Source organism: Lactuca virosa, chromosome 7, assembly GCF_052849685.1.
Source record: "Lactuca virosa cultivar CGN04683 chromosome 7, Lactuca_virosa_CGN04683_v6, whole genome shotgun sequence".
Classification (NCBI taxonomy): Eukaryota; Viridiplantae; Streptophyta; class Magnoliopsida; order Asterales; family Asteraceae; genus Lactuca; species Lactuca virosa.
In genome coordinates, this window is record NC_136432.1 from 186,658,666 (window position 1) to 186,682,928 (window position 24,263).

The following is a 24,263-nucleotide window of genomic DNA, read 5'->3' on the forward strand; positions in this document are numbered from 1 at the left end:
ACATAAATCACTAGATAAAAATCAAATTTAAAATATCAACTTAATACTATTTATTACACATAATCGAATTGTGAACTTAGAACCAGAAAGAGTTTTTAGTCATTCATAATTGAAACACAAGTTCAAAGATGTAACTGATAGAAGGTTTTACAGATTAAATGATAAAAATACATAATAGTAGCTCCACATTGTGTTCTTTGATGCTCCAAAAAGTCATCTTCAGCCTCCAAAAATTATGGATTAAAATACCATGACGTTAAGAAAAAATATATTTGATCATGTACATGTCAAATGTGAGCATTCTATAGGGTCTAATGTCACGTGGGAGTTAGAAGAGGACATAAAAAGGAGATACCTAAATCTTTCCATGGAATTCATGATACCGATGACGAATAGTCTTAAGGGGGACGTGATTATAACATCAAAATCGTTAGGCAAATTAAAATGTTTTATTATTCAAATAATTAAAGAATTATTAAAGAAATAATATATTCAATAAAATCCATAAAAGTAAAAATAATCACTTGCAATTGAATTAGTACGTTAATTTTGGGTTAAAGCTAAATTCTAAAAGTGTTGGTTCGTGAATCCAACAGATATTAGGGTTATAAAAAAATTATATATATATATATATATATATATATATATATATATATATATATATATATATATATATATATATACACCAAAAATTAGTTTAGTCGAAGTAGTGATCATATCCACAGAGACACAAAACTATCGTAAAACACCTCTTTATACAAGGTATGTTGAGTTGACACTAAAATAAATGACAACTAAAATAAAAAAGAAGTGACTTTTAATTAACTAAAAAGAAACTAAATTTATTGTGCATTACAATAAACTAAATATAATGCTTTTGGAGAAAAAACAATTTTGAAACAATTCTCGTTCACAACTATATGTAATTGATTCATGAATTTATGTTTAGATAAATTTTAACCTAAGTTAGTACTAAACAATATTTAAAGGCTCTAATATCATTTTACTTGTCAAATTACCTAATAAACAAGCTCTTTAATTAGACATAACTTGTAACATCCCGAGAATTCAGGTATTTCTAAATTCATCCATTGGTTTTTTATGTATGTTATTTTGGCCCTTGGATTGGACGGAAGTAGTCATGGGAAGCCCTAGTGGAAAATTTGTAACTTTGGGGCAAGGAGGAGTACGCTAAGCGTACAAGTGGGTACGCTGAGCGTACTAGGGCGCGCCCTAGTACGCTAGGCGTACACGTATGTATGTTGGACGTACTCGTGTCTGAAGGAAACTATAAGTTTTAGGGTTTGTGGGGTGTTTAAGGATCCTTATGGCTCATTTATCCCCACCTTTAAAGCCTCCAAAGTCTTAGATCCGTTCTTGCAAAACCTTGCCTCCTTGAGTGAGATTGAGAGTCGTAAAGTGTGTTCTTGGTATTTTAGAGGAATGAGAAGTGCATCAAGAAGCTTGGAAGCTTGAAGCAAGGATTGGATCTGGAAGTTTGGCTCTCTTCTCCACCATCTAAAGGTATAAAGTTCATACCTTTATGGTTTATTTGATAGATCTCATGTTTGGGTCTTTTTATGTTTCTTTTGGTCCCAATTGCTCCATCTTGAGCATGGCATGCCCTGGATGTTTTGGGCCGTCCTTTCAGACCCTTGGAGGGGTCCTTAGTCATAAAAATGAGGTCCTAGTGGCTAGAAGTGCCCCATGCATTTGGAAAATGGGTCTTAATGGATTAAGACCTTGTATTAAGAACTTTTGGACGTGTAAAGTCATAAAGTTGCAGACTTTATGACTCTAGGGTGCATTTGGACCACAGATCTGTAGTTTGGGTGTAAGTGTTTAAGCCATTAAGCACAAAATGAGACTTTTGGATCTATGAGGGTACGCCCCGCGTATTCGGTCAACCACCTCGATGTGGGTCAATGCGAGGCTTGGTGTACGCCCTGAGTACCGCAAGAGTACGCCCCGCGTACTCCTTCTGTTGGATTTTGGAACTTGGGCTTCAAGTTTTGGGCCACCTTTTGGGCTTAAATTCTTGGGCCCTTATTGGACTATCTGAGTATGAGTGTTTTGGGCCAAGTGAAGGATTAGAACTTAGGATAAGGCCCAAAAAGGAGTTTGGGCCCAATTTGGAAAATTAGGCCAATTATGGGTCATAAATCACTTTGGGCTTTTTGGATCAAGAATTGGGCGTGGGTCGTGGTCCAATTAGGGAAAGGGTAAAGTGGTCATTTACCCTAAGTATGGGTTATTAGTCAAGAATGGTAACCAATTATTAATTGGTTGTTTATTTGTTGTGATAGTTCAGGGATTTTAGTGAGCCAGCAGTCAGAGGTTTTTAGTGCGATTCATCAGTGTGAGGTGAGTTGTCCTCACTATACTCTCGGGTTGAAGGAACCAATGTCGGCCCGTTGGATTGTTATCATGGTTTATTGTATGCTTGCTATGCTCTGTTAGATCGGCATCCTGGTAGATAGGATGTGCTATGCCATAGTGATCCACTAGAACTGTATGATTGCCTGTATATATATGCTAGTTATGTTTGATTTTGTTATATGTGGATATGTGATGGTTGGTTGGGTTGAGGCGGTCCTGCTGTGTGTAGAAGGCTAACAGCCCAGGCCGGCCCGGATAGACTGAAGGCCTGTAAGGCGGACCAGTCAGCCCGAAGGCCCGAAGAACGATCCAGACAGGCTAAAGGCCTGGTACGGCGGTCCAGACATGCTGAAGGTTTTGTATGCATGTTGTGGTTGTAATATCTATGATTATGTGTTGTGGTGGTATTTTGAGGAAACTCACTAAGCATTAGGCTTATAGTTTTGGGTTATGTTTTAGGTACCTCAGATGATCATGTGAAGGCAAAGGCTTGATCGTGCACCTCCTCATGTTATGTTTTGTGATTTTGGGAATAACTTTGATGTTAAACATGTTTTGAAAACTACAATGTAACAATTATGATTTTGGTTGGTTTGAAAAAGTTTAAATTTTATGGATGTTACAAGTTGGTATCAGAGCCTTGGTTTGAGTGAATTGGAGGAGCGCTCGTATGCATCCAGTCTCAAACTAAGGAAAAAGATTTTTAAAATAATTTCCAATTGGTTTTCGAAATAATTGAGGAGGATGCAAGGTGTACGATCAGCCAGAGCCAGTAAATGACCCCAAATTACCACACAGTTAATTGAGATTATGTTATGTTATGATTAGAACAACATGCTCGTGATAGGATAGGGATCCTCAGGAATCGTATGATAGAATTTCCTGATATTTGATGCCTTATCACTTGTAGGGTACCGTATCGATTATTGTATGACTCTTTCGTGTGTGAACTAACTATTGAATGAATGCGCTAAGTCACATACTACATGGGTTAAATGGTCTTGGGGTGGGGGATTTGGTCCTGCTGTGCAGCCCTTGTCTGATTCCAACTGTTATGAGATTGAATCCTTCAATATGTGATAGTGTTCATGCGATAGTTATCTGGAAATAATGGAGGGTCGTGTGGCAGTTAGTAGTAGGATGAGTTATGTGGGGTCAGACGGCCAGTCGATATGTGTAGCCTTCCTATAGGAAGTGAGGATAGAGTGCATGAGTATGCTAGAGGGAAGTTTATTGTTAGGGATGTTGTGATGATCCTTTGAGACGAATACAGGTAGGTGTGGAAGGTAGTATGGGTCCGTACTACCGAAAGCATAGGACTCGTACGCGTAACAGAGAAATCACAACCCCTAGGGCTTGTTGGGAGTTGGTTCCCCTATCATGGTATGCATATTATCTGATATCTCCTAGGTTTATTTTTAGTATCGTGATGACGAGGCGAGTTGAGATTGGATCTAGATCGGGATCGGGATCTGGAGCAGGCCGCCAGGATGGGTCGGCCGCATTGGATGACATGATTAGGGAGATCCTCAGCGAGGAGGTTTCGACTATTGTTAGGGATCAGATATCAGAGTTATTTGGGTCTATTAAGACCACGATGATGGAGTTCTTCGATGACAGATATGCAGCTGTTGCTGAGACTGCAGCTGCTGCAGCCGTTGCAACTGAAGGTGTTAGATCGGGTCGGGGTTTTCAGTATCAAGACTTCGATAGTATGAAGCCCCTGACTTTCGATGGAGTTCATGTTAGGTTTTCAGCATTCTAACACTCCTATGGTGTACATGCAACCCTATAAACCTTGGATCTATGTTTTCTCTATTATACATGCAAATATTAAATATTCCAGGGTTTCATCCTAACTAGCATATTATAAAGCACTTATACTACAAAGTTCTAGTTAGATGACATACCTTTTGATGTAGCTTGATGTCTTAAAGCTTTAAGAGCTTAGCCCCAATAGTGTGGAAGCCTCAAGTGGAATCACAAATCACCAAAACACCTTGGAAAGCCTTTAGAGAATATGGATACTTGGCTCACACTATGAAATCGGTTATTGCCCTCTTTAGTGTATCCACACTTGCCACTAGCATAATTTCATGAACCATAAGACCCTTTATAAAGTGTGGAGGATTAGGGTTAAACCCTAATACCCATGACCTTTCATTTCCTAGGATCCATGGGTTAAAGCTCCATGGACTATCCATGAAGACTTAGCCCAACCTAAATGAACTTGGCCCACTACACATATATATATATCTAAGAGTCCATATTTAATTAGTTTCTTTTGATCACTTAATTAATTATAAATTAATTCTTGATCAATACTAATTAAATAATATGATTATATATTAATATATTAGAACTTATAATATATTAATATAAATAATAAATATACTATTCTCAAAAGACTGTCCATATAAATTGTGTCGGTGAAGTGCAACCCAAATGGACCATGCTGGGTCGGGTCAAGTACATACCAAATATAGTTATGGACTTAGACATTAATCCAACAGTCTCCCACTTGGATAAGTCTAAAACTATTATTGAGTATGACTTCAAAAACCAACTGGCAATCGTAGCTCTTAAAGCCGCTGTCGAACTCTGATCTTGTCAATGAACTCTGACCTCTGTCAATGACTTGTCCATTAGATAAGGGATCATATATTCCTCCATTCTAGATATCATATGGACTGAGACATGGATTATAATCATTCTCTCTGTCCATTTGTTGTTTCCCGATTTTCGATTTATGATGACTGACTGATTGAACAAATCAAATCAGTCCTGGCTTGGCCAAGCACTCACATGTGTCATCGCTAAATCATCGAGGGGCCCACATATATCGCTTTTATCCCGAAGGTAAAAGGAATGGATAAACTTCAACTCATATGGCTTGTTCTACTACTTGTTGAATCATACACAAAGGCACGTTTTATAACATCGAGTTACCAAATGCGTTTTCGTGCAATCAATGTATAACCAACTCATAGTAACAACTCATATCTCTAGGTTTGAAGAATATAAGATATTATTGTCTCATGATCACTCGTGATAAAATCCATGAAGTGATTCAAATGAGCGCGGGTTGAATCTAATACTCAGAACTTATGAGCACTCATGAGTGTTGTAGCACCACTTTGTCCACCAACTTGGACCTCTACAAACCAACCCATGACAGTCTTGATTCATATCTACTTCCAACATATGACCGACTGTGGATGGTTTGAATAACTTAATCATTCAGGAAGAGCGACTTAGTTATTCTGGAAGTCAAAACATGCAAAGTGAAACACAAGAATAAATGAATCAAATATGGTATCAAACCCTATGAATATAAATAAACACTTTTATTTATCACCATACTGATTACTCATTATTCATTGTTTCGGTTTTATCAACTTTATACTTGAATTAAAAACACTAGTTGTCCCATGCTCCAAGCATGTACACTATGTTTTTCTTAAACAATAGCTTTGCCATACACCAAGTATGCACTCTATGTTTGACTATGATCCTTACTTTGTGAAATAAACCAATTGAACATAATTTCAATGATTCTAATTTCACACTCCCAAATCCTTATCGAAAAAATGTGAGAATTTCAAATTCCTATCATTTATCGAAATCTGTTTAGATTTTAAACTTATATGCACTGACCTTCCTGTAATGAATATGTACAAAGTCACAAAGACTTGTCAACAGTCATTATAAGGTATTCCAATGGAGATCAACTCCATGGAAACTAAGTCTCATATTCAAAGTACATTGCTTTGGACATGCTTCTTGCATTAAGTTTTCTAATCTTACACAGATAACTTCCACCTATGGAGACAACTCCATATTCTCATTTTGACTATCACTTCTGAATAAGAGATGCCTCTTTTCAGAATATGTCAATATGGTCCTTCCAAAATTAGCACTATACTTCCAACTGTCCCTGAGCAACCAATCTTTGGTAAACCTCAGATTGTCCTCGACAATTGCTTAATCATTTTGGTCATATCCAATTCTAGACCTTTTCCCTTCTTAATGCCTCTGGGCATTTGGAAAAATTTAGAAATGACAAATATTATAGCACATGCAATCGATCCTGTACCCAAAGCAAATGGTACACGATTCATGATGTCTCACATAAAGACATGATTCTAGACCAGTCTTTTGCTACAATATTTTTTATTTGCCATGTTTTCAAAATTTGACTATGAAGAGGGATGTCGTAATCATAATCGAATTTTGAGAACGCAATATATAGAATTTCCTTAAGTTGAACCAATCAAACATGAAATTCATATATATATATTCTTGACTAAGGATGATTAACGAAGTATGACTCATCTTCCTGATCTAACCATTTCAACAATTCATGACTCCTCTTCTTAGTCATAAGAATGCACTAAGATGACCTTTAGAGGACTAATTGTGATATGATTTCTAAATCATTAAGATGATCACAAACATGATACTAAAGTACTCTCCCATCTTTTCAGATTTGAGAAACTTTTATCTTTCTGCCTAATTTGATTCTTCCCATTCGTTCTGCCATACATTGAGACTTTTCCAATGTTTCAGAATTATACTTAAACTTGTAAGTATAACCATATTTACTAAACTTTAGTAAATCAAATAGTCTTAACGAGCTTTGTGGTGGACATGACCAGTGCACAAGAATGTGTACTCGATCCCTTTAGTCCTTCACTTGACTCACACATCCATGTGAACAAGTAATTAGTCTTGATTTTCCAATGCTTGAAAGTTCTCATTCATCATACTATTCAACTTGCATGATTCCAAGTTTCGGTCCAATTGAAACTTGGGCGATGAGGAACTTTCCTGATTTGGTAAATTTAGACACTACCACAAATGAAAGAATCAAATCCATTTTCCAATATTGCTGTCAGTGGAATCATATAAGCAACAATTTTCCTTAAATGCCATTGTAAGGATACTTCAAATAAATAAAATTAAACAATTTTCTTTTATTTTAAAACTTTGCGGAAAAACTTATCCTTACAATCCACATGGAAAATTGTTGTTATCTATTCCTTAGCAATATATCATAACTTCTTAAGCAACTGCTCAAAATTCTGATGCGATCGAAATCCACCTTCGCGATCAGAATCAGCATATACTTCCTTTAAGATTTCTCTCTATTCTTTGATTCTTAAAACATCAACATGTGACCCAGTCACATCATGTAATGAGGATCTCAGAATAGAACTTAACAGAGTTAGATAATGGGCTCTACCTGATGTAGAGTCAAACTTATTGACTTTAACATCCTTAGGTAAATTTGGCAGCTTTGCAATCAACGCCCCTTCCTTTGGCAAAATAAACATATGGACCCTTTGGTAATGGGACTATCTCAGACTTAGCCTTTCTCTTTACCATTTGGTCAACCGGGTTGACTATGGCCAATCCCTTTCCATTATGAAGAGAATGCTTTTTCTGGATTTCCAGTGTCACCATTGTCACTGTCCATAAATTTTTTTTGGAAGTTGATCTTCTAATCAAATTTCCTTTACTATCGTTCCAAATAATTGCTGATTCAGCAGCACCAAGCAAATAGATATGATCATTAAGGTTCATGTCATAGTCTGTTTCATAGTAGTCCCAAAGGAACTCACTATGTGACTTAGAAAGTGATTGAACATCCAACTTTCTCAAGACTTTGACACCCAACTCTCCCGGCTTGTCAATATGTGACTTCATCTCTAAGATGTGATCACACATAGACCTTGCTTGCCATTAGGGCTTGAGTGACCTTGAACTTGTGGGTTAGGGAGAATAATTGGAGGAGGTGGAGGAAGAGAAGTATGACTTCCATGAGCCAAACTCGGGAAGTCATATTCATTAGGAAAGCTTGGTTTGGGAAGATCATTGTTGTCTAAACCAGACATCAACAATGGGAGAAATTCACGTAAAGTTGATTTAAGTCCTTAATATAACACCCAATATGATATATTCAGGCTAGGACCCAACAAACTATTTTATAACTTGGAAGAGGGATGTCGTAATCCAAGCTATAAAATATTTGAAGGTAGGTGAATGACGATTCACCAACTTCCACCAAGATAAACGAAATGTATTATTAGGTTTTAATTGGTTTTGAAACTCCTAGATTCTTTTGAGATTCATTGAACTTTTCAATGGCATGTTTCAATCTCGAGTGTGCCCTTCAGGTTTTGTGACTGGGATGCCGAGGATCACGAAACAAGGTGTGAAGTAACCATGCAAATATACTTGGTACCCTTAATATTTACCCCTCAATCGATGTGCCGGTTAACCACACACGCTCCAACGATACTATGATAAACATTAAGTTACCCTTTGCCTACCTTGTTAAGTCCAGGTTAGTGTGCCGGTTAACCACACACGCTCCACTAACAGCTTAAACAAAGTGCAAAGTGTAATTTCATGGATTAGCACCTTATTCACATTTTCCTAAGTAACTAAGATTGGGTATTAATAACAGTTTAGTTACTTAGTATTTATCATTAATACTTTTAATGAAGGGAGAACTATAGTCCTTGTCCTACCCGTTCGGCTAACGACCCTCCACCGGTCAAGGAAGCGGTGGGTAAGAGTGGACACCCATTAAACTGCCATTTTATAGGCAATAACCTTATACCCCCTTATAGACCGGCTTCGTGAATGAGGCCTACTAATGGTAAGACGACTTTACTCTTATACATATATATAAATATTATTAACTTATAATATTATAAAGTATAAGGGTTGAATTTTAACTTTTAAAATTCTAAGGGCTTAACTTGGAATTAAAATATTCATAAGTGAAAACTTTACAAATTCCAAAACTTGAGGGCAAGTTTTGAAACTATTCAAAACTTTTCATTTCATAACTTATGAGTTTAATTAAGGTTTAATGAAAAAAAAATCAAGTTCCATACCTTGAGGACAAGTTATGGAAGACATTAAATCATTTAATGATGACATTAAAAATAGTGACTCTTCTATTTTCATAACCTATGAGACTTAATGACACTTTAAAAAGAAAAACTCTTCACTTTCCATAACTTGAGGACAAGTTATGTAGTTCATAAAAACCATTAAGATCAAATATTCCAATTAACACAATAATCAAATAATTTTTCTATGATGTAGATTAAACTCATAAGTAAAGATAATTCACATCAACAATTTTCAAGAAATTAGATAATCATATAAACTAATACAAATCTTGAAACTTTGACAATTATCCTTTGAAGACTCTTGGAATTCATAACCTAATGAGTTAATAAATGAGACTTTTCACATCCATAACTTATGGAAGTTTCAAAACTCTTAAGATCATAACTTCAAAAAAACTTTTGAGTTCCAAAATTTTATGACAAAATTTGTAACTCCTTAAAACCATTTAGATCACACTTTTAAAACAAATAAAATAAAATAATCATATCATTCTATCTTTTAATAAATTGACCTAATTCAACTCTTGTAGTAAAGTGACTCAAATTTTATAAATAATTAGTTTTTCATAAAATCAAGTAATTATCATAAAATTTGACAAACTTCATGTTTTTTTTTCTTTTTTTTTTCCTTCAACTTGAAAAAAAATACATTTGCATCAATATAACATAAAACAACCCATGGCTCTGATACCACTGTTAGGTTTTCAGCATTCTAACACTCCTATGGTGTACATGCAACCCTATAAACCTTGGATCTATGTTTTCTCTATTATACATGCAAATATTAAATATTCCAAGGTTTCATCCTAACTAGCATATTATGAAGCACCTATACTACAAAGTTCTAGTTAGATGACATACCTTTTGATGTAGCTTGATGTCTTCAAGCTTTAAGAGCTTAGCCCCAATAGTGTGGAAGCCTCAAGTGGAATCACAAATCACCAAAACACCTTGTAAAGCCTTTAGAGAATATGGATACTTGGCTCACACTATGAAATCAGTTATTGCCCTCTTTAGTGTATCCACACTAGCCACTAGCATAATTTCATGAACCATAAGACCCTTTATATAGTGTGGAGGATTAGGGTTAAACCCTAATACCCATGACCTTTCATTTCCTAGGATCCATGGGTTAAAGCTCCATGGACTATCCATGAAGACTTAGCCTAATCTAAATGAACTTGGCCCACTACACATATATATATCTAAGAGTCCATATTTAATTAGTTCCTTTTGATCACTTAATTAATTATAAATTAATTCTTGATCAATACTAATTAAATAATATGATTATATATTAATATATTAGAACTTATAATATATTAATATAAATAATAAATATACTATTCTCAAAAGACTATCCATATAAATTGTGTCGGTGAAGTGCAACCCAAATGGACAATGCCGGGTCGGGTCAAGTACATACCAAATATAGTTATGGACTTAGACATTAATCCAACAGTTCAGGACCCGATCGTAGCCATGAGGTGGCTATATGATGTTGAGGGATGTTTTTTCGCCTGCTTTGCCCAGCTGACCAGAAGGTCAGGTGCGCTCTGAACCTCTTGAGGTCCGTAGCGAAGGATTGTGGAGACTTGTTACGGGATCGTATTCTGATGAGTAGAGGGTTGCGGTATCTTGGGAGCAGTTCATGGCGATGTTCCGTACTCGATATATGTCGCGGGTAGAGCGCAAAAGGTTGGCCCAATAGTTTTTGGATTCGAGGCAGGGTACAGTGTTGGTGACGGAGATCACCATGATGTTTACTGAGAGGGCCATGTTTTGCCCTGAGATTGCTTCGGAGCAGGCTCAGATGAACCGTTACTTGAGCATGCTCAAGACGGATATCAGGCAGTTTGTTTCCACCTAGCGGTATGATTCTTTGTTGGAGTTGCAAGAGGCCGCCAGGTAGCGTGAGCTTGAGATAGATCTTCAGTTGAGGGAGCAGATATCGGCCCCGGCACAGTTGCAGTCAGTTCCGAAGCGGTTTAAGGCCGCTGAGTCTAGATCTGGAGGACAGCGAGGCCGCACTTATGGGAAGTGTGGTAGGGTTCATGATGGGGTGTGCCGATCTGGTAGTTTGTGCCACAAATGTGGCAAGGAGTGGCACTATGCGAGGGATTCCTGCCATTTAGCCCTAGTTCTGAGTATGAGGATTTGCTATCATTGTGATCAGGTTGGCCATGTGAAGTTCAATTGTCTGTTGCTCGCCGCCAAGCCAAAGTATTCCCCCGCGCCAGCTACTTTGAGAATCACAGATGGGCGCCAGGGGAAGGCAGAGCCCCTGAGGGCTCGAGGTCGCAATTTTCAGATCACTTCCGAGGAGGCCAAAGCAGCTCCAGATGTTTTGTCTGGTATGTTTCCATCCGTTATCTTGTTAATTATGTATTGTGTTATGCTTATATATATATATATATATATATATATATATATATATATATATATATATATATATATATATGCCTCTGTTAGGTACGTTCCTAGTGAACTCCTTGACTTCTTTACTGTTGTTTGACTCGGGTGCGAGTCGTTACTTTGTTTCTCGGTCGTTTAGTAGGTGGTTTGGTATGCCCATTGGGGTGTTTGAGTGTCTGTTGCGAGTTTCTATCGCCAACGAACACAAGGTTTCTGCATCTTCAGTGTATCAGGGTTGTGTTTTGGAGATCTTCGGGGTATCTTTTATGATCGATTTGATCCCTATCCCCATGGGAGATGTCTGCATAATTGTGGGTATGGATTGGCTGAGTCAGTTTGGTGCTATGATCGATTGTGAGGGCCAGCACGTGGTAGTTCGAACCCTAAGTTGGGGAGAACTGGTTACTTATGGAGAGGGCACCAGGATGGGTTCAGGGTTTTGTTTTGTATCCAGGGCTCGACAGTATAATCTACATGGGTGCGCGGGCTACTTAGCTTATGTAGTGGATACGCGTGTTGGGGGCCAGATTTCAGTTTCTGATGTCCCGGTTGTCAGGGAGTTTGCAGATGTATTCCCGGAGGAGTTACCCGGTGTGCCTCCCGAGAGGCAAGTCGAGTTCAGGATCGAACTTGTACCAGGTGCGGCCCCAATCGCTAAGGCGTTGTACCACTTGGCACCTCCTGAGATGCAGGAGTTATCATCTCAGCTGCAAGACCTGCTAGGAAAGCTGTTTATCAGGCCAAACAGTTCTATGTAGGGAGCGCCGATTTTTTTCGTCAAGAAAAAGGATGGTTCACACCAGATGTGCATTGATCGCCGGGAGTTGAACAAGTTAACACTGAAGAACCGTTATCCTCTTCCATGGATTGATGACCTCTTCGATCAGTTGCAGGGTGCATCTTGGCTCTCCAAGATAGATATGAGGTCCAGGTATCATCAGGTCAAGGTGCGAGAGGAGGACGTGGAGAAGACCGCGTTCCGGACTCGTTATGGACATTATGAGTTTGTGGTGATGCCATTTGGGCTCACCAATGCGCCTGTGGTATTTTTGGATTTGATGAATCGAGTATGCAGGTCGATACTCGATCGTTCAGTTATCATATTTATTGATGATATCTTTGTATATTCCAAGACCAGAGAGAAACATGAGGAGCGTCATCGCGAGCTTCTGGGGGTTTAGAGGCAAGAACGACTTTATGCTAAGTTCTCAAAGTGCGAGTTTTGGTTACGAGAGGTTCAGTTCCTTGGACACCTCGTTAACCAGGATAGGATATTGGTCGATCCGGCCAAGATCGAGGCTGTGATGCAGTGGGAGGTTCCGAAAATTCCTCGGATATCAGGAGTTTCTTGGGATTGGCAGGGTACTACCGGAGATTCATTCAAGATTTCTCCAAGATTGCAGTACCCCTCAGTCGTCTGAAGAGGAAGGGGGTGGATTTCCGGTGGGGCCCTGAGCAGCAATCAGCATTCGAGGCCCTTTGGCAGAGATTTTGTGAGGCCCAAGTTTTGACCCTCCCATAGGGAATTGAGGATTTTATGCTATTCTGTGATGCTTCCATCACTGGTTTGGGGGTGGTCCTCATGCAGAGAGGACGGGTGATAGCATATGCTTCGCGATAGCTGAAGCTGTACGAGGCGAGGCATCCCATGCATGATTTGGAGTTGGGGTCAGTGGTTTTGGCCCTCAAGATTTGGAGGAATTATCTTTATGGGGTCCGTTGTACCATCTACATGAATCACAAGAGTTTGAGGCACATTATGGATCAACCGAACCTAAACATGAGGCAGCGTAGGTGGCTGGATGTAGTCAAGGATTATGACTGCGAGATCCTTTACCATCCGGGTAAAGCAAATGTGGTGCCGGATGCTTTGAGCCGCAAGTCGGCTGGGTCTTCAGATAGGGTATCGTGTATGAGGATATCAGTGGATTCCCCGCTTTTGGGATTGATTACGGAGGATCTGGCCGAGGGTGTTCGGGAAGAGAACTGGAAGATAGAGAGGATCAGGGGTGGGATCACCAGATTTGTTTTGGATAGTCGTGGATTGTTGACCCGTTGTAGTCGGTTATGGGTTCCTATGTCTGGTGGGGTCAGACAGATTTTTTTGGAGGAGGCTCATAAGTCTCGCTTTTCTATCCATGTGGGGGCCACCAAGATGTATCGGGATCTGAGATTAAGCTATTGGTGGTCGTGTATGAAGAGGGAGATCGCCTGGTATGTGGAGAGGTGCATGACCTGCAAGATGGTCAAGGTTGAGCATCAGAGGTCGCATGGCAAGCTACAACCTCTGGAGGTTCCCATGTGGAAATGGTAGCAGATTTCGTTGGATTTCATCACCAAGTTGCCAAAGACGACAAAGGCTTTCGATGCTATTTGGGTCTTCATGGATCGACTGACCAAGAGTGCCCACTTCCTGGCGATTCGGGAGAGTTCTTCGGCCGAGAAGTTGGCCGATGTGTATATTCGCAAAATCGTTGCTCGCCATGGGGTTCCGGTCTCCATTGTTTCGGACCATGATGTTCAGTTCACCTCTCGTTTTTGGAAGAATTTCCATGAGGAACCGGGCACGAGGTTGTACTTCAGCTTAATTTATCATCTGAAGATTGACGACCAGAGTGAGCGGACGATATAGACCCTTGAGGATATGTTGCGGGCCTGTGTCATCGATTTTGATGGCACCTGGGACTCCTACCTACCTCTTACGGAGTTTTCCTGCAACAACAGTTATCGCTCCAGCATTGGTGCTCCGCCTTTTGAGCTCTTGTATGGGCGGAGATGTCGTACCCCGGTCTGCTGGGGCAAGGTTGGTCACAGGGTTTTGTGGCAGACCGAGGTGGTCTGTAACATCCTGACTCCCAGGTATAAATTTTAAAGCTTTTATATTCATAATTATAGACCTACTCGACGAGTTGGCTGCCCCAACTCGTTGTGTAGAGACTGATCAAACCGCGTGGTTTATGGAACCCACTCGACAAGTTGGAGGACCCCAACTCGACGAGTAGAGGTTGTGCATGAAAACCCTAATTTTCAGGGTTTTTACCCTATTTAAAGGACCTTAAGTCCTCCTTCCAGCCTCCTTACCACCTTTTCATGTCCAGAAGCAAACCCTAATCGATCTAACCCTATTTTGAGTGTGTGTAAGGCTAAAAGTGTGTGTTTGGTGCATTTCTTGAAGGAAACTTGAAGATTGAGAAGCTTAGATCAAGAAGAAGGTTGTAGATCCATTATCTACTCTGTATTGGCAACCAATCTGAGGTATAAAGCTAATACATTGACTTCTCATTGTTTATATCTTCCCTTGTGAAAGAAAATGGTCATTTATAGTGCAAAATGGAGTCACTTTCGGGTTTGAACTTGTCATATGGGCATGGTTTCAGATCTGGACTCCTCTAGGCCCTTATGGACATAAAGCCTCAAGCTTTAGGAAGCTTTAGCCCTCCTCTATGTCCAAAACCTCTTCCTAAGGCTAGTTTTAGTGTTTTACTCCCTTTGAGGCCTTGCATGCACGTAAAGTTGGCAACTTTACGTGGTATCTCAGTTCCGTGAAGCTAGATCTGTAGTTTGGGGCTCTGAAATCGATTGGAAAGGGTTGAACATGTTAAGACAAGAAGAAATCGATGAGTTGGATAGCCAACTCGACGAGTTGGTTAGGGTTTACCCGCTTTCTAGATTCTGAGGGAACTCGGCGAGTTTGTGAGATAACTCGACGAGTTGGTTAGGGTTTTCTTGACATTCTGGACACTGCATGGACTCAACGAGTTGTCTAGTAAGTCGGCGAGTCGACTGGGGTTTTCGCGATCTTCTGAGTTCTGTAGGAACTCGACGAGTCTGTAAGGTGCACTCGATGAGTTGGGTCAAGATGGACTGTTGACCTTGACCGTTGACTTCGATTTTGACCAAGGGTTGACCAAGTTTGACTTCTGACGGCATTTTGGTAATTTGGGAACTTATGGAATTGGGTCAATGGTGGTTGTAGGTGTTGGTGTTTGGAGCCGTGTTTCGGGAGTTTGATCTTTTTAGTTCCGTTCGACGTTGTGAGGTGAGTTTTCCTCACTATACTCAAGGGTCGAAGGCACCAAGGCCGGCCCTTTGGATTGTTATCCTGCTTTATTGTTAGTATGATCTGTTAGATCGGTATCCTAGTAGATAGGATGTTTCTATGTGATTATGATCAGTTAGATCGGTATCTTGGTAGATAGGATGTTGCTATGCTTAGTGATCTGTAGATCGGTTTGTCTGTCTATAGACTGTTATGTGATTATCTGATATATGTACACATGATTGATTGGTGGTTGAGGCTTATCTGCTTTGTGCGAGAACCAATAGACCAGGGCATTCCAACGTGATGGTTGTCGGACGAGAGTATTCCATCTCGAGGATGATTGGACTCATAGTATGTAGGCATTCCAACCCAATGGTTATGGCCGAGGGTATACCATCCCGAGGATGATTGGACCCATAGCATGTTGGCATTCCAACCCGATGGTTGAGCGCCTGGGGCATTCCAACCCGATGGTTGATTGGGCCCATAATGTGCTGTTATTATATGTGTGTTATTTGTGTGCGGGTATTATGGGGGAACTCACTAAGCTTCGGGCTTACAGTTTTGGATTTTGTTTTTGGTACTTCGAATGAACGCGGGAAGGTGAAGGCGTGATCGTGAACCTCCTCACATTTTATGATTTTGATTTCTGGGATACTCTGATATGAAACTATTTTAAAAACATTTTGTAATAAATAATGATTTCTGGATGTTTGAAAAAGTTTTAAATTTTCATGAATTTTATGGATGTTACAAGTTGGTATCAGAGCCTTAATTTGAGTGAATTAAAGGAACACACGTGTGAATCCAGTCTCAAACTAAGGAAAATATTTTCAAAATGATTTTCAAATGGTTTTCAAAAAACTAAAGGAAGATGCAGAGTGTACGACCAGCCGGAGCCAGTAAGTAGACCCCAAAATACCATACAGATATTTGATATTATGATATGTTAGAACATCATGCTAGTCATAGGCTAGGGATCTTCATGAATTGCATGTTAGAATTGCCTGATTATATGATGTCTGATAGCCTAGAATTTCTTTATATGAAATTGACATACTTATTGTAGTTGCTTAGTGTATGCATCATAGTTGTACATAATTAAGATCTTATAGCCTGAGAATGTTTGGTTTGGCCTTATTTCCTGTTCTTGTCTAATTAAGGGCTTAGGGTAGGATCTAATATTTGAATGTCTATAAGGTCCAGCGTTATGTATGACTTGCATACACAAGTGCTGCAGGGTTGGTGGAAGTTTCATGGGTGAGTTGTGCGGGGTCAGTCGGCCAGTTATGAGATATTTAGCCTTCCTCTAGGAGTGAGGATTGAGCGCTCGCCATGCTTATGTATATTGTTAGGGCGTTGTGATGATACTTGTGACAAATATGGTTAGGTGTGGAAGTTAGAATGGGCCCGTACTATTGAAAGCACAGGATCCATACGCGTAGCAAGGACGTCACAACCCCTAGGGTTTAGTTGGGAGTTGGTTCCCCGTTATTTATGCAGATTATCTGATATCTTCCTGGTGAATTTTTAGTATGGTGGTTACGAGGCGATTTGAGACCGGATCCGGGTCAGGACCAGGAGCTGGCAGTCAGGGCGGGCCAGCGTTGATAGAGGATCGTGTCAGGGAGATCATCCACGAGGAGGTGGTCGAGATTGCCCGGGGTCAGATTCCGGAGATGTTTGGGTCTATCAAGACCGCCATGATGGAGTATTTTGATTATAGATACGCAGCCACTGCTGAGACTACGGTTGCTGCAGCCACCGTCGCCATAGCGGCTGCAGGTACAGGGACAGGTCAGGCTTTTCAGTACCGGGACTTCGATAACACGAAGCCCCCGACTTTCGATGGGACTCAGGACCCGATCATAGCCATGAGATGGATGTCTGACGTGGATGGATGTTTCTTTACATGCTCATGTCCTGCTGACCAGAAGGTCAAATGTGCTCTGAACCCGCTAAGGTCCGGAGCAAAGGACCGGTGGATATTGATGACGGGGTCATATACTGATGAGCAGCCAGCGGAGGTTACTTGGGATCAGTTCAGGGAGATGTTCCACGCTCGCTACATTCCACGGGTTGAGCGAGAGAGGCTATCACAGTAGTTTTTGGATCTGAGACAGGGTACGGAGACGGTGACAAAGATCACCCGCATGTTCACTGAGAGGGCGATGTTTTGCCCGGAATTTGCATCCGAGCAGGCTCAGATGACTCGTTATCTGAGCATGCTCAAAACTGATATCAGGCAGTTTGTTGCTATCCAGCGATATGACACATTACTGGAGTTACAGGAGGTCGCTAGGCGGCGTGAGCTTGAGATTGAGCTGCAGTTGAGAGAGCAGAGGCAGGATCCGACGCAATCACAACCAGCGCCGAAGCTGTCCAAGACCGCTGATTCTAGGTCGGGAGGTCAGCACGGTCGCACTTGTGGGAAGTGCGGGAAGGCTTATTCTGGGGTTTGTCGATCTGGTAGCGGGTGCCACAAGTGTGGCAAGCACGACCACATTGCTAGGGATTGTAGGCAGCAGACTCCAGCTTCTGGGGTCAGACTTTGTTACCATTATGAGCAGGTGGGCCATATGAAGGCCCAATGTCCCCTACTAGCTACCAAGTCGGCGCAGGCTCCAACGCCGGCTACACTGAGGATTACTGACGGGAGTCAGGGTAGAGCAGAGCCTCCGAAGGCTTGGGGACACGCCTTCCAGCTTACCGCCGAGGAGGCCAGGACAACACCATATGTGGTTGCTGGTATGTTTCTATCCCTTATCTTGTTGATTATATTTGTTTTATGATTATATGTTTGTACCTATGATTAGCTACATTTTTAGTGAATTCCTTACCTGCTTTGGTTTTATTTGACTCGGGGGCGAGTCGGTCGTTTGTTTCTCGATCGTTCAGTAGGGAGTTCGGTTTGTCGGTAGGAGAGCTAGAGTGTCCGTTGCGAGTCTCCATCGCCAACGACCACGGTATTTCTACTTCTTCGGTCTATCGGGGCTGCGTTCTTGAGATCTTCAGGGTATCCTTCCCGATAGACTTGATTCTAATTCCCAATGGGGATGTATGTGTGATTGTGGGTATGGACTGGTTGGGTCGCTTTGGTGCCATGATCGACTGCAAGGGTCAGCGGGCGGTAGTTCGAACCCCAAGTGGGGGAGAACTGGTTATCTACGGCGAGGGCACCAAATTGGGTTCAGGGTTTTGTTCAGCTGTCAGGCCTTGGCAGTACATTCAGCACGAGTGTGCGGGTTATTTAGCGTATGTGGTGGATACGCGGGTCAGGGATCAGGTTTCGATTTCAGATGTTCCGGTTGTCAAAGAAATCGCTGATGTGTTCCCGGAGGAGTTACCCGGAGTGCCTCTAGAGAGGCAGGTCAAGTTCAGGATCGACCTAGTGCCAGGTGCAGCCCCTATAGCCAAGGCGCCGTACCGCTTGGCACCACCAGAGATGCGGGAGTTGTCATCACAACTGTAGGAACTGCTGGGCAAGCAGTTCATTCGTCCGAGCAGTTCTCCGTGGGGAGCGCCAATTCTCTTCGTTGGGAAGAAGTATGGTTCACACCCGATGTGCATTGATTACCAGAAGTTGAACAAGTTGACGGTGAAGAACCGTTATCCACTCCCTAGGATAGATGATCTTTTCGATCAGTTACAGGGAGCATGTTGGTTCTCCAAGATAGACATGAGGTCCGAGTACCATCAGGTCAAGGTTAGGGAGGTGGACGTGGAGAAGACGACATTTCGAACTCGTTATGGACAGTACGAGTTCGTGGTGATGCTGTTTGGGCTCACCAACGTGCCAACAGTGTTTATGGACCTGATGAATCGGGTCTGCAGACCGATGCTCGATCGCTCGGTCATCGTGTTCATAGATGATATCTTGGTGTACTCCAAGACCAGAGAGCAGCACGAGGAGCATTTCCGTGAGCTATTTGGAGTTTTGAGGCGAGAACGGATGTATGTCAAGTTCTCGAAGTGGGAGTTTTGTTACGAGAGGTTCAGTTCCTTGGATACCTCATTAACCGGGAGGGGATTTTGGTCGACCCGGCCAAGATTGAGGCGGTTATGCAATGGGAGGTTCTAAAATCTCCCTCGGATATCAAGAGCTTCTTGGGATTAGCAGGGTACTACCGGATATTCATACATGACTTCTCCAAGATTACGGTACCCCTCACTTGTCTAACGAGGAAGGCGTGGATTTCCGGTGGGGCCCTGAGCAGCAGATTGCATTCGAGACGCTGAGGTAGCGACTTTGCGAGGCGCCAGTGTTGACACTCCCTGAAGGAGTCGAGGATTTTGTAGTGTTTTGTGATGCATCAATCACCGGATTGGGAGCAGTCTTTATGCAGAGAGGACGAGTGATAGCCTATGCATCGCGGCAGCTGAAGCCGCACGAGACGAGATCTAGAGACATTACCTCTATGGGTCCGATGTACAATATACACGGACCACAAGAGTCTGAGACACATCATGGATCAGCTGAACCTGAACATGCAACATCGCAGGTGGCTGGACGTAGTCAAAGATTATGACTGTGAGATCCTTTACCATCCTGGTAAAGCGAATATGGTTGCGGACGCCCTGAGCCGCAATCAGCTGGATCTTCTGTTCCAGCTGCATGTATGAGGATATCTGTGGATTCTCCGCTCGTGAGCTTGATTATAGAAGCTCAGGCTGAGGGTATGCGACAGGAGAATTGGAAGCTTCAGAGGATCATGGGCGAGAACACCCGATTCGTGCAGGATAGTCGCGGATTGTTGACCCGTTGCGGTCGGGTCTGGGTTCTGATGTCTGGTGAGGTCAGACAGATTGTTCTGGAAGAGGCTCATAAGTCTCACTTCTTTATTCACCCGGGGGCCACCAAGATGTATCAGGATTTGCGGCTGAGTTATTGGTGGCCATGCATGAAGAGGGAGATCACATGGTACGTTGAGAAGTGCTTGACCTGCCGGCTGGTCAAGGCCAAGCATCAGAAGCCGCATGGCAAGCTGCAGCCTCTGGAGATTCCCATGTGGAAATGGGAGCAGATCACGATGGACTTTATCACCAAGCTACCGAGGACGACAAGGGCTTCGACGCTATTTGGGTCATCATGGATCGATTGACCAAGAGCGCCCATTTTCTAGCGATACGGGAGAGTTCGTCGGCCGAGAAGTTGGCCGACATATATATCCGCGAGATCATTGGTCACCACGGGGTACCGGTCTCTATTGTATCAGACCATGATGTTTGATTCACTTCGTGTTTCTGGCAAAAATTCCACGAGGAAGTGGGCACGCGGTTGCATTTCAGTACAGCTTATCATTCGCAGATAGACGACCAGAGTGAGCTGACCATACAGAATCTTGAGGATATGTTGAGAGCCTGCGTTATTGACTTCGGTGGGAGCTGGAACTCCTACCTACCCCTTGCAGCATTCCCCTACAACAACAACTTTCATTCTAGTATTGGTGCTCCACCATTTGAGCTGTTGTATGGACGGTGATGTCGCACCCCAGTCTGTTGGGGTGAGGTTGGTCACAGGGTGATGGGACGGACAAAGGTAGTTCTGCAGACTATCGAGAGGATTCAGCAGATCAGACAGCGGCTACTGACTGCTCAGAGTCGGCAAAAGAGTTACGCCGACAGGCGCCGATCTGAGTTGGAGTTCCAGGTGGGTGACATGGTACTACTGAAGGTCTAACCCTGGAATGGTGTGATTTGCTTTAGAAATAGGGGGAAATTGGCAAGGTGGCATATAGACTGGATCTTCCGAAGGAACTCGGTCAAATTCACAGCACTTTTCACGTCTCGCAATTGCGGAAGTGCATACTAAATGAGGAGGAAGTGGTGTCATTAGATTACATTTAGGTCGATGAGCACCTGAATTACGTGGAGAGGCCAATGGCCGTTCTGGATAGGAAAATGAAGGTTCTACGGAACAAGGAGGTAACTTTGGAAAAGGTACAATGGGAGCACCGGAGGGGATCTGAGTGGACTTGGGAGCCGGAGGCTGAGATGCGGGAGCATTACCCGGATCTGTTTGCTGCAGTAGACTTCGAGGACGAAGTCTAGTTCAAGTGGGGGAGAATTGTAACATCCGGACTCCCAGATATAAACTTTAAAGCTTTTTTATTCATAATTATAGACCTACTCGGCGAGTTGGCTGCCCCAACTCGTCGTGTAGAGACTGATCAGGCCGCGTGGTTTATGGAACCTACTCGACGAGTTGGAGGACCCCAACTCGACAAGTAGAGGCTGTGCATGAAAACCCTAATTTGCAGGGTTTGCACCCTATTTAAAGGACCTTAAGTTCTCCTTCCAGCCTCCTTACCACCTTTTCACATCCAGAAGCAAACCCTAATCGATCTAACCCTATTTTGAGTGAGAGTGTGTGTGTGTGTGTGTGAAGCTAAAAGTGTGTGTTTGGTGCATTTCTTGAAGGAAACTTGAAGATTGAGAAGCTTGGATCAAGAAAAAGGTTGTAGATCCGTTATCTACTCTGTATTGGCAACCAATTTGAGGTATAAAGCTAATACCTTGACTTCTCATTGCTTAGATCTTCCCTTGTGAAAGAAAATGGTCATTTCTAGTGCAAAATGGAGTCACTTTCGGGTTTGAACTTGTCACAAGGGCATGGTTTCAGATCTGGACTCCTCTAGGCCCTTATGGACATAAAGCCTCAAGCTTTAGGAAGCTTTGGCCCTCTTCTATGTCCAACACCTCTTCCTAAGGCTAGTTTTAGTGTTTTACTCCCTTTGAGGCCTTGCATGCACGTAAAGTTGGCAACTTTACGTGGTATCTTCGTTCCATGAAGCTAGATCTATAGTTTGGGGCTTTGAAATCAATTGGAAAGGGTTGAACATGTTAAGACAGGAAGAACTCGACGAGTTGGATAGCCAACTCGACGAGTTGGTTAGGGTTTACCCGCTTTCTTGATTCTGAGGGAACTCGACGAGTTAGTGAGATAACTCGACAAGTTGGTTAGGGTTTTCTCGATATTCTGGACACTGCATGGACTCGACGATTTGTGTAGTAATGTTGGGTTTTGTATATTACAACATCCTATGGTGCACATACAACCCTAAATGCTTTGGATCTATGTTTTCTCTAATTATACATGCAATATTGTTTCCAATGCATTAAGCCTACAACTAGCATATAATTGACATAAGCAACATAAAATGAGTTATAGAATTACCTCTTTGTTGTAGCTTGTAGTTTTGGCCTTTAAGAAATTAGCACCCCAAGTGTGATGCCTCAAACGGTTCACAACACACCTAGGACAAATGAGAACTTGAGAGAAAGGTTGCTAGCTTCAAAATCGGCTCCTATGAACTCCAAGAACATGTCTAGTGCAAAACTTGTGCCACCAATTTTAGGCTATAGGGTATCGTATATATAGTGTAGGAATCCAAGAGTCATGGGTAAACCCTAATCCATAAACTTGGGCTTATTATCCATGATCCATGATCCATATGGACTAACTCTTTATGGATTCTTTCATAAACTCAGTCCATCATGTATCATAAGCCCAAACAATATATATATATATATATATATATATATATATATATATATATATATATATATATATATATATATATATGTATATATATATATATATATATATATATATATATATATATATATATATAATTTACACAATTAGTCCCCAATAATTTAATTAGTCTCTTTTGATCACTAAATTAATTCCAAAATAATTCTTGATCAATACAAATTAAGTAACATGATTTCATATTAATATATTAGAACTTATAATATACTAATAAATCATAAATAACCTCTTCTCAAAAGTCCATCCTATCAAATTGTCCTGGTGATATGCAACCAGAAATGGACCATGCTACTCTCAGGTCAAGTACATACCAATTATAGTTATGGGCTTAGACACCTAATCCAACAAGTAACTCGGCGAGTCGATTGGGATTTTCACGATATTCTGAGTTATGAAGGAACTCGACGAGTCTGTAAGTTGCACTCGACGAGTTGGGTCAACATGGACTGTTGACCTTGACCGTTGGCTTTGACTTTGACCAAGGGTTGACCAAGTTTGACTTCTGAGGGTATTTTGGTAATTTGGGAACTTATGGAATTGGATCAATGGTGGTTGTAGGTGTTGGTGTTTAGAGCCGTGTTTCTGGAGTTTGATCTTTTCAGTTCCGTTCGACGTTGTGAGGTGAGTTTTCCTCACTATACTTAAGGGTCGAAGGCACAAAGGCCGACCCTTTGGATTGTTATCCTGCTCTATTGTTAGTATGATCTGTTAGATCGGTATGCTAGTAGATAGGATGTTTCTGTGTGATTATGATCAGTTAGATCGATATCCAGGTAGATAGGATGTTGTTATGCTTAGTGATCTGTAGATCGGTTTGTCTGTCTGTAGACTGTTATGTGATTATCTGATATATGTGCACATGATTGATTGGTGGTTGAGACTTATCTGCTTTGTGCGTGATCCAGCAGACCAGGGCCTTCCAGCCCGATGGTTATGGGCCGAG